Source organism: Pseudophryne corroboree, chromosome 6 (genome assembly GCF_028390025.1).
Source record: "Pseudophryne corroboree isolate aPseCor3 chromosome 6, aPseCor3.hap2, whole genome shotgun sequence".
Lineage (NCBI taxonomy): Eukaryota > Metazoa > Chordata > Amphibia > Anura > Myobatrachidae > Pseudophryne > Pseudophryne corroboree.
This window is the reverse complement of record NC_086449.1, coordinates 120,655,355-120,668,198: the sequence shown is the minus strand read 5'-3', so window position 1 is coordinate 120,668,198 and position 12,844 is coordinate 120,655,355.

Genomic DNA, 12,844 nt, shown 5'->3' with positions numbered 1-12,844 from the left:
TGTTTCGTATCTTTCAAAGATGATTCGAGTGAGTCAGAACACAACAACAAGTCATCGACATACTGTATTAGCACTGATCCACTCTCAGGTTGAAAGGATTGTAAACAGTCATGCAAGGCCTGGGAGAAAATACTCGGGCTGTCAATGAAACCTTGGGGGAGACGAGTCCAGGTGTACTGTACTCCCCTGTATGTAAAAGTAAAAAGGTATTGGCTGTCAGGGTGAAGAGGGACAGAAAAGAAAGCGGAGCAGAGATCAATGACAGTGAAGAATTTTGCGGTAGGGCGAATTTGCATAAGGATGACAGCTGGATTGGGCACTACGGGGAATTGGCTCTCAACTATTTTGTTTATCCCCCTTAGATCCTGCACTACCCTGTAACCCCTCCCCCCACTCTTTTTCACAGGGAAGATGGGACTGTTGGCGGTGCTGGACATCCTGACTAGGATGCCCTGCTGTAGCAGCCGCTCTATGTCAGGGTACACTCCTAACTCTACCTCTGGCTTCAGAGGATATTGAGGGATTTTTGGAGCTATCCTGCCATCTTTTACTTGTACTGCTACTGGAGCTACATTCGCCATCAATCCAGTGTCCTGTCCATCTTTGGTCCAAAGGGAACCCGGTATTTGTGAGATCATTTCCTCTACCTTTGATGGACACGTGTCTATAACAGTAGAATGCCAAATTAGCCTTTGAGGGGCGTCTAGTATATCTTGCACTTCTTGAGCATGGTTCTCAGGTATATCCAAGAAGACACCCTCGGGAGTACAATATATGACACACCTCATTTTACACAATAAATCTCTGCCAAGTAGATTAGTCGGAGCCGATGCAGCCAGCAGAAAGGAATGTTTAGTCTGGCCCTATTGTAATTTCTGCAGGTCTTCTCAAAGGGTATTGTTGCACCGTTCCTGTTACTCCCATTGCCAAAATCGTTTTTCCCGTGGTTTTACATCTGATGTGGAATTCAACACTGACCTGGCCGCCTGTGTATCTACAAGAAAAGGTAATGGTACACCAGCTACATCAACCATGACCTCAGGTTCACTACCAAGGCTAGCAATCAACTTCACTGGCTGTAGACTACAGGTGTGGCCTGACCTCTATTGTGTAGTGGGACCTTCCCGCAGCACACTGGCAGCTACGATATGTGAGGGGGATAACTGAGAGTTTTCGGAGGTCTGCCAGTCCCTCCTAGGTGGATACCTCCGTGTTTCCCCTCTATGTGGTCCCTGTTCCCAACTATGTGTGTTATAGCGTGGTTCATATCCTGGTCTAGGAGGTCTGTATACATTATGTGTCCCTTTATTCCTACATTCCCTTGAGTAATGTCCTTCCTTCTGGCAATTGTAGCATACTATTACACGTGACTTACCATCAGGGGTCTGGGGTCTTGGCTGATGTGGTTTTGCTGTAAGAGCCTGTATACTTACCGTCATCAGCCTATCCGCTTGCGACTCCCTGTGTTTAATGATATTCCGATCGTGCTTGATAGCGGACTCTCTCAACGCAGCCACCGAGATACCTCTCCAGTTAGGTAGAGATGTTTGCACCCTTGTCCTTAGTGATTCCTTTAAACCGTCCATTAACACAGAAACAGCTACCTCCCTGTGATGTGCATTATCCTTAATGTCCTCGATCCCAGTGTATCTAGCTATTTCCTGCAGTGCTCGATGGAAATATTCAGATGCCATTTCACCTTCCTTTTGTCTTATGGAAAAGATTTTATTCCATTTAACAATAGTAGGGAAATACACTCCTAATTGCAGATTGATTTGCTTTACATTCTCCTGATTGTATTCATCAGTGAGAGGTACTTCTGCATCTAACTTACAATCCGTTATGAATTTCATGATGTCAATATTTGAGGGTAGACACAGCCGTAGCACTGTTTGCCAATCTTTGTTTGTGGGTTCATGGGCGTTACCTAACTCTCTAACGAATTTTTGGCATCCGACTAGATCTTTTCTGGGATCGGGGAATTCTGACATAATTGACCTTAACTCTGCTCGGGATCAGGGACAATGCATGGCAATGTTCCTGATGGGAGTTACTCCCTGATTGTCAGTTTTCCCGCAATCACCCTGACAGGATTTAATTCAACAACATAATTTTGGCTTGACTCTATAATGCGGGGAGCTATTGTCTCTGCATAGTGTATGGTGCCATACTTACCTGTGGACACAACCTCACTTACCCCTTGTCAAAGTCGAAAGATATTGCAGTACACACATCACGTACAAACTACACACAGATGGCCTCCGTGCGCGTACTTGTTCTGCCGTGCATGCACATATTCGCAATTTGCGTATGATCGCTCCCGTGGTCCTGCGTATTAGCGAGTGGTATGGGTAATTACGGTAGTATTTGTAATCGCATAGAAAAGCCATAAAAACACATTACATATTTATTCCACATAGTGCACAATACTCATTTCCAGGACTATAATGCTCGTTGTTAGGGGTTTCATGGCAGAAGATGCAGCTTTTCAGAAAGCTGCATCTTCTTCCAGAGGCGCCAGCGCTGAGCTCTCCCGGCACTACCAGGTAACGCTGTAGCTCTGTGCTCCCTGAAAAACACTAGGGATCAACTAAGGCCCTCTAGCATCTGTCTCCTCCGAGGTGTCGAAGTCGAACATATTTCAGTACACACATCACGTACAAACTACACACAGATGGCCTCCGTGCGCGTACTTGTTCTGCCGTGCGTGCACATATTCGCAATTTGCGTATGATCGCTCCCGCGGTCCTGCGTATTAGCGAGTGGTATGGGTAATTACGGTAGAGTTTGTGATCGCATGGAAAAGCCATAAAAACACATTACATATTAGATCCAAATAGTGAACAATGTACACATAGTCTCCCTGCACCACACCAGCAAGTTACACTAGTTTAAATGTTATCAGAACAAAGGGATTCACCTTTACAGGATAGGAGGGGACAGACCTAGGTTATAAGGTGGTGTTTGATATCCAGCTGTAGGGTATATTAAGGGCAATATTCCGGTGTTGGTTTTCAGAAGATCGCACGTTCCTACGAATAGTTATGGGCAGGAGCAGAATATAAATATTAACTATATTTACTGTACATTTGGTATGCGGCAGGAACCCAGAGGAGACCACCTGCAAGTGCACCTGGAACAGACATCGCCCACCTATTCAAACCGACTTATGACCTCTCCTGTACTGTAAATGACCATCCCTGTGTCCAATGGACAAAGAGATTACAGTATCCATTGTGTTAAGTTTTGGACTATTGTATAAAAGAGCCAGCTGCATGCCCGGTCACACACAGACTCTGAAGGTCATCTCCCTTGATGACTGAGGACCAGACTGGGAAGCGCAGGTGAAACTAAAACGTATGTACCATTGACTGTAGCTATTATTCTATTGTATTGTATTGCTATTGTAACCCCCTTTCAGTAATTATATGTTGGTGTGTCGGAACCCGGCATTTTAAATACAATCTGGTGTCGTGTTTCCTTTCCCTGCTAAGGTTATAAGTGTATTATAGTCACATGTGTAGATGCTAAGGGCTCACGGAGTACCTTTGGGTGTGTACGCACTGAGCGTACTTTGTACGGCCAGCGCGGCGTTTGTACGCAAAGTACGTACACGGTACGGGGCTCTGTACGCTAATGGTGTAAAAAGTACGTAGGCTAAGGATTGAGTACAGCGGCTGCAGCAGCTCCATTTAAAGTGTATTAAATGTATTTTTAAAGTGTTGCTTTTAGTCCTGTAAATAAACCAACGTTTACACCCTCCACTTGGGGGCATCGCTACAACCCTTGGTGGTTGGGCCGTGCCCACCTGAGTATTCTGTATGGTGGCTGCTAGAGAGAGTGCCGATATCGTGCTGGGCTCATCTTCCTGCTCACAGTCCTGGGGAAAATTTAAAACGGGATACAGCTGGCAAGGGTTAGCGTTAGCACATTTATCAATTACTTTCCTATCCTGTACCAATGCATCATTGCTTGTAGCCAATTTCTCCCCATCAGCATATGGTGGTGGTGGTGCAGTCGCCACTGTTTTCCCGCTAGGTTTGGAACCTGCTGTGCGAGCCAATTCCGTCTGCACATCCCCCTCTTGCTGCCACAAGTTTAAACAATCTGTATGTCTAATCCTTTGTTTTCTGGATTTTATCAGACATATCCTAATCCTTATGTTCTGTAATACCTCTGGCTCAAAGCTGCCCACCCTAGGGAATGATACCCTATCTTCTGCAGTCATACGTACCCATTCAGAACAAAAAGTCTCCGCGTGTGGACCATATTTCCCGCACATAATAAACCTCGCTGACCCCTTGGGCCGCGGCTCTTCAGCCTGAACCCTGGCTAACATACATCCACCGCTTGTGCAATTGGATCCCATCGCGGACTTTTTCCTTTTACGCAATCCCCAATGCACGACACAAATAGAAAGTTCTTAGAGTGCTTTCACCCACTCCTTCTCCGCTGATGTACCACGACTCACTCCAATAGTGAACACCGCGTACCCAGTGAGGACCCTAACTGGTTTCTATTCACTGGAAGTGTTAGGAGTGACTTACCTTTCCAGTAAATATCCACCGTTGGAGATTTTCCTGAGAGAGACCAGCGAAAACTCCCTATGCACTTATACACAAATCACGCTTGCGTATTCTCTACACAGCGCTAATGATACCGCGGTTTTGTGCAAAAGTTCACACAAGGGTATCAAGTTGCGTCACGTATCACACCCACAAATGCGCGGTCCAATCGCACAGTGTATAGGTACTTGTTACCTATCCACTCTACGACCACTGGAGTCGAATATACAAACTGCGCTCCTCAGCCGGAGCGTAACAAAAAACCTTTTACTTCAATACTACACAATGCACAATTCCCTTTTACGCTCCTCTGCAAATCTCCTCATGATTTGAGTACTTTAATATCTATACTAACGTGAGTCAGCCGCCTCACGCCACCAAGCCTCCACTTACTTGGTGTACCAACGACGGGATCCCGAATTCCGGGGTTCAAATACACTCACTCCTACTTTCAACTCACACAAGTACACAGCGTTTTTCTGTGCAGAAAATTTCCACTCTTTCTGATCGGCAGCTTTACCCCAGAGGCAGTACAGTTTAAACAAAAGTCTTATACTAATCTGCTTTTGAAATCGGATAGTTATGTGCTATTGTATTTTAATTTTAATTGAACAAACTATCGTGTAATTTGTATTTAGCGTCCGCACTCTTACGCAACTTTGCGTAAACACGCGACCGTGCGTGCCTTTTACGCTGCGTGCGCGGGCCTGTACTTTGTCCGGGCCACGTGTACAAAACGTGCGTCCGCAATAAAACAAATCACACAACCTCTATAAATGTGAGCAATAAAACTACTATCGCCCACTAAACACAATCCACACTTGTTCTGTATAACCCTTCACGACTGGGCCAGAACTGCGTTTTGTGTTTTTATAATTATTCCCTTAACATACTATATCAAATTTATCTATATAGCAACCAATGTATCCGATTTCACACAGATCTAAACTGATCTAAAAATCTATACCTTGTGGCAGCAATATGTGAGAGGGTATGCAAAGTATTGGTACCCTTTGTGTACGCTTTTGGCGCCCAAAAAAATTACACAGATTTTTAAATAGCGTTTTTCCTGTTTACCTACGGTTCTATCAGCACCTCTGCAGACCAGACAGACGCAATCTAACAGCACACAAATAGGGTTTTAAAACATTCAGCAACCAGAAAAAGGTTTAACGTAGAAATATTTCCACCCTTTGCTGATAGATTAAAGTCTGCTATGATCTGCTAGCCCTTGAGTGTGTGAAAAAATGGATCGAGCCCCCATTTGTAAATGATGATTTACTTTACAGGACAAAAAGCAATACCTTAATACACTTACATCTGAGCCTTGGCGGGCGCTGTAACTAGTCCTTACCCTACGTACTTTTTACACAGTTAGCGTACAAAGGCCCGTACCCTGTACGCACTTTGCGTACTTACGCCGCGACGGACGTACAGAGTACACGCAGTGCATACACACACACAGACACGCTGTGAGCACAATGCAGTTACACGTATGATAGTAATATACCTTAAACCTTTTAGCAGGAAATGGGACTCGACACCAATTGTATTTCAAAACCTATGTTGGGGTCCAACCCACCAACGGTTATCTTTACTAGCAGGGGGTTACAAGAATAATACAATACAATAAGAGAAAAATGCTACAGTCAATGGTACATACGTGTTGTTCGCCTGCGCTTCCCGGTCCGGTCCTCAATCATCAAAGTAGATGATCTTCAGAGATTGTGAGAGTGACCAGGCCTGCAGCTGGCTTTTTATACATTTGTCCAAAACCTAACACAATGGGAACTGTAATCTCTTTGTCTATTGGTCACTGGGATGGTCATTAACAGTACAGGAGAGGTCATAGGTCGTTTTGAATAGGTGGGTGATGTCTGGTCCAGGTGACCTTGCAGATGTTCTCCACTGGGTTCTGTCAAAGTCGGAAAAATATCATGCTACACGTTGCCATATATCCACCCCATGCGCGTGCCGCTGCACGTACACATTCTCTCCCGTGCGTGCGCATATTCGCAGTTGCGTGATGGCGCCTCCTCGGCCATGCGCTCGAGCGCATGGTATGTGCATTTACGGTAGAGTTTGTGTGCGTCTAGCGGGCGACTCAATCGTTACATAGTAAATCCACATAGTATGTTTTATAGATAATGTTCCCCTTAATAATAACTGAAAGTTTGTTTATTGTGACTGGTCCCTGGACAGAGGAATTCCTCTTTGCATGATACGAAGGGTCAGATAGGATTTGAGCAGTGGTGTTTGGTACCTAACTAAAGAACATTTTATTAGAAACAATCCGGTGCTGGTTAGGTAAAGATTAATCGCTCCTGCGTATAGTTATGTCTATAAGTAGTTTCTGGACATTTATTCATTGTCCATGTGTTGGAAATCCTGAGATTCCCTCCCACCTGAGCAGTCTGAAATAGTCACAGCCCACCTGTTCAAACAAACCTATGACCTTTTGTTGTAATATGAAGACAGATTCCTGTGTCCAATGAACAATGAGATGGTAGGGCCCTTTGTAGTGTACTGTATGTAGTGTATATATAAACAGCCAGCCTGGAGCAGCTCAGGTCTCTCCCCACAACGGTTTTCATCATTGACTAACCAGGAGCTGGTAACCAGATTGCGCCTGCGATTCATTCCCAGTGTGTAAGTACTCTCTGTGACCAACGTATTCCCTGTTTGTATTTGCCATACTCTCTCTCTCTGTTATTGTATAAGATTGTGACGCTATTGTATATTTATGTGTAGTTATTCTGCTTAGATATTGATGTTAGTTTGTAGTGTATGAATTGTTAACTGTTTTCCCCTTTTTACATAGCTAGATATTGTTAGTAAAGGTTTTGGAACCTTAGCAAGGTATTGTGTGTTTATTACATTGCTGAGAGTATTCAGAGCGTCTCAATCGCTAAAGAGGCTTTCATACAATAGAGGTTAATTAGCATTGCATTGTGCTCACATTACAAAACCAAGGTTTACAGTATAGGCTCAGCCTTTCATTGAGTTGCATACAAGGTTTACTGAGTGTCATCCCGTGAGTGTCTGCGCCGCTCGTGTTCCCCTCGTGGTCACGAGCGTCTGCTACGCTGGTAGCGTAGCATTACGGTAGTCGGCCGCCTATAGCGTGCTCGACACCAAGCGTTAAGCTGTGAGCGAGCGTGCCGCATGTGCGTCTCGACCACGGCTTAGCGTCTGTTACGCTAAGTGCGTACCCTTACGGTACCCCATACGCCAATTGCGTACTGAGTCTCTTACCCATATATAGTGAATGTTATAAGATAAATATTTAGCTTTATCAATTGGGGGCAAGTCCGGTCCATCTCATATCCGCAGTCAGGCGAAAATGCGCAGACTTTATCGATCAGCAAAGGGAGGAAAGGTAGTATCTTGTAGTGCTGATCAGATGAGAGTCTGCGTCTGATTCTTTTGGCTTGTAGGGATGCTGGTGGAATCCGAAGAAGGTAGGAACATTAAGCTATTGTCTTTGTAAATCTTGTTTTTATTTCTATTTGGTGCCAACTGCACACGCAGATTGGATGGCTTGTCTGTTTAAATAGGTTTAAAAGTATTTTTAATCGCTCTGCATAGCGTGATAGTTTTTTCCCAGGCTTAAAAAATAACTTCAGGGGTTGGCATGATGAGTTTCTTTGTGACAAAAGGAACCGCATGGTCTGTCCTCCATTTTGTGTAACCTTCATGGATGTGGAAGGGGGAGGAGCAGCGGCCATTTTGGGAAGGTCAATTTTTTTTTCTAAGCGGCTGATTTTCAGTTGACTCTGGAAATAATCAGCCATCCATTGTCAAAAAGAAATCATCATTTAATGAGTTTTTAATGCATTTGTTTAGTCCATGTCATGGTCAATCATGAGTGGTTCAGATAGAGTTTGATATAAGTTAATAGTGGAATGAGTATTTGATTTAAGAACGATACACAGATAAAACAAAGGGTTTTTTTTGTTTTCTTTACCTCCCTATTCTAGGATTCTCTGCTTGGTGTAGGATAGCCATTGAAGTGCAAATTAACCTGTATAGCTGGGTTTTGGGTTTTTTTCCCCTCTCCCAGCAGTGAAAGAAATCGCACATTCATATGCAAATTAGAAGCACTGAATAGGGTCTCATATATGTAATAGTGATTAGTACATATATGTAATATCTATATGTGCGTGCTTACATCAATGTATGTTATTAGATTAATTTAGAATTGCATTTTCATTTGTGTATTTTCACATATCTCACTTTCCTGTTTGCCATTTATAATTGATAACGTGCTGAGAAAGATTTGTTGCTATTGGTAGTTAAAAGTAAAAATAATACGTTAAGGGGTAAATTGTAAAACACGCACACGGCTTTGCCTAAAGATACAAGGAAAGATCTGTGTGGTGCTTGGTAGATGATTACAGTTAAAGATCATTTACATTGATATAAACGTGTTAGTTGTGTTACTGTGGACATATCTGGCCTGCGTACACGTGTCTCTAACAAGGGGCAGAACAAGCGTACGCGATGCAAGGGCCGACGCACGGAGCGTATATTACGCAACGGAGCGTCTGGGTATGCCCACGTGATACAAATCACACAATAGTATTGTTATAGTTAGGCGATAAGGAGGCAACGCGATAATTGCGCAAGTCAAATCTCAGTGTCCAAAATTTTAAGCTAATAGATCCTTCTCTAGTTGCAACTCCTCGGGATTAGCCTGCGATACTGAATGAAAGGGATTTCTGCGCAGAAACGAAAGTAAAGAGTATATGAGGTGAAAGTGTGTGTATACATATATAAGTTTCTAAATTTTGGGTGGAACCACAGGAAATCATCTAGTTCTCGTGAGGTACATACGTGTAAGTGACGGCACGGTGGCTTGGGAGGCATCCCTTGTTAAACATATTAAAAGAAGAGCATTAGAGTATAGCAGACCAGGAGGTCTACTGTAGCACAGACCAGGAGGTCACGGACCAGGAGGTCCAGAAACAGACCAGGAGGTCTAGGTATAGCAGACTAGGAAGTCCGCTATAGATAAAGAGTAAAGGAGCACAACACCAGGAAGGGTTGGTGCGGTACCCATATAGGTCATTAAGCTCTGGCTGAAGGAATTCGCAGCCACAATTTTCGATTCCACTGGTCGCTCCGCACATAAGATTAGTTGCTTATGTGCAGAACGATTGTACCGCACGTAATTGTGTGCATTAGTTAGTAACTTGACCCAGTACCATTTGCGTACGCTACAGGGGTCATAAACGCTATTTGTACATTCTAACGTGATTTGTGTAATTTTTTTTATTTTAAGGGAGGTTCGCTGGTCACTCGGGAATTCTCTAACAACCGATACTTGCTGGGGACTGGTAGGTCCAACACGCCACAGTAAATAAAGGTTCATAGGGGCCCTAGGTTGGGTACAGCAGCTCTGAGTCAGTGATTGCAGTACTGGCCAACGTGGGCGAGAAGTGGGTGAAAGCACTCGGTTGAACTTTCACCGTCAGCCTACCCCGGACATCTTGGTTTTTGTAAGGGTTCGCTGAAGACCCTGATTTGAAGGTCAGAGGTAGTGAAAGCAACACCTGCAAAGATGGGGGCCAGTTGTTCAGGTAGGGGGCGATCAACCCTGGTTCAGGTTGATTTAGTAAACCGGCCCATAAGGTCGGCAAGGTCTATAACATGCGATACAGACCAGGAGGTCCGAGATGGATCACACACAGAGGTTTTATTCAATGAATGGGAAAGAATGACTGTGCATGACGGGGAAAAGTTCCCACGGGTAGGCAGTTTTGGCCCCGAGGTGTTACAAAATCTAAGGAGAAGGATATGTCTCATTAAATCTGCAAAGAGACGGATCAAACATTATGATTATTTACAGTTATGGCAACAGGAAGGTGAAATACAAAGAGGATTGGCTCAAGCGGCTGGATCTAACCCTGTCAGAAAACTGATAGCCACCGCTCCCCCACCACCATACATAACAGGAGAGAAAGTGGTCACAGAGAAAGGCACACTGGTGTTTGATAAACATGCACTTAGCAACTGTATAGATGATAAGAATAATTGTAATAAATGTAACAAGAATAATTGTAATACTGTTAAATGTACAACTGTTAACCCATGCAAGTTGCACCCCATGTTAAACTTCCCTCAGGATTACCAGCAAGAAAGTGAACCCAGCACGTAGTCGGAACCTTTTCCAGCAGCCATCATACTGTCACGATCCGGGTATCTGGACGCCATTTCTTACCTATCAGATGCCTCCTAAGGCTGGCTCAGCGCTCCAGGACCGGATCCCATCTGTTATCCTGATGTGCACATTCCCGCATCCTCTCCTGTCTCTCTGGACGCAGTCACAGTAACGCCTTATACATCTGGCATGGCGTCTCCCGCGGCCTCCGCCGCCGTCCCTGAGCTTCTGCATTCAGAGTGGCGATTACGTCAGCTGCAGCCTCCGCTGTGTCCGCGTGGTCGGATGTGCATCTGTCAGCCTGGCGTCTCCTGTCTCCGGTGGCCGGCGCCGCCATTACTGTTTTCCAGACCACATGGATTACAATCCAAACTTCCCTCCAAGTGTCTGCATGGGCGCAGCCATCTTGGATTCTGTCAGCTGATCATTCCTACCAATCCGTTGTCAGTATTATTAATTTGCATAATTGCCTAGCCAATGCCTTCCTTGCTGCAGGTATAAATAGGTTGTGCCTGAGCAAGGAAGGCGTCAGTGCTTTGGTTGTCAAACCTAGTTCCAGTTTGTCTCTCTTCTGTGAATGTCTTTCAGGTTCCAGCTCCTGTCTCCAGACTTCTGCTATAGAGACCCGCACCAGCATTCCATCTGCGGTGTAGCCTGACTCTCCGATCCATTCTGGACTCACCTGTTTCCAGCTACAACATCACCTGCTTCCAGCTCAGCTTCCAGCAGTGTACAGCTTCTCTTAAAGGGCCGGTGTCCTTTCTGCAGTTTACCACTCTCCACCGGTATTATTATTTCTCCGCTCTCAAATTCTACATTTCATCTACATTGCATCGCTCTCAAGCTTTATTTATTATTTAACTGGTTCCAGCCAGTATCCACTCCGTGCCAACACCTGTCTGGTTCTAACCAGTACCCACAGCAGCATTTTATCTACAGCAGTCCAGCTTTCCCTGGAACACCAGCTGGTACGACCCTGGGCTTTCCTCATTGCTACAGTTGAGCCTGGTAAGGACTTTCCAACTTGCAGATAATAAGAACTGTCTCATACCACCAGAGCCCTGTGGCCCCTGCCACCCTGTAGTACCCAGGAACTGTATTATTATTTCTCTGCTGATTTTTATGTTACTTTTTACTGCTACTGTGATGCATGGAGTTTGTCATAAATAAATATCATTGACTTTTACTCAAGTTGTCGTGGTCACGCCTTCGGGCGGTTTCTCTTCATGTTACTTACATGTCCAGGGGTCTGATACAACCTCCCAGGTTCCGGTACATCTCAGCCCCTACAACTGAGGCTGCCTTCCGTCAGCTCAGGCCCTCAGTTGTGACAGTAAGCACTGACCAAATGAATCCAGCCGGAGACCAGGATCAAGCGGCCAGGCCGATGCAAGAACTGGCAGCCCGACTTGAACATCAGGAGGCTGCACAGGGCCACATCATCCGCTGTCTCCAGGATTTCTCTACTCGGCTGGATGGGATTCAGACAACTCTCCGTGGATCAGACGCGTCCGGTGCGTCAACCACAGTGACTCCAGCTATAACCCCACCCACCTTACCCATTTCTGCTCCACGTCTTCATCTTCCAACGCCAGCAAAATTTGACGGATCTCCAAGATTCTGCAGGGGATTTCTCAACCAGTGTGAGATTCAGTTTGAGCTACAACCTGGCAATTTTCCCAGTGACCGTACAAAAATTGCCTACATTATCTCTCTTCTCAGTGGCTCAGCCCTTGATTGGGCATCACCGTTATGGGAGAGGTCCGACACCCTGCTATCTTCTTACACTGCATTCGTGTCAACATTCAGGCGCATCTTCGACGAGCCAGGCCGGGTAACTTCAGCTTCGTCTGAGATTCTCCGTTTACGCCAGGGATCACATACTGTAGGACAATATCTTATACCGTTCCAGATCCTGGCATCTGAACTGGCATGGAACGACGAGGCCCTATATGCTGCATTCTGGCATGGTTTATCCGAGCGTATTAAAGATGAGTTAGCTACCAGAGACTTACCCTCCAAGTTAGATGAGCTAATCTCACTTTGTACAAAAGTTGACTTACGTTTCAGAGAGAGAGCAACTGAGCGTGGAAGATCATCTGCTCCAAAATCTTCT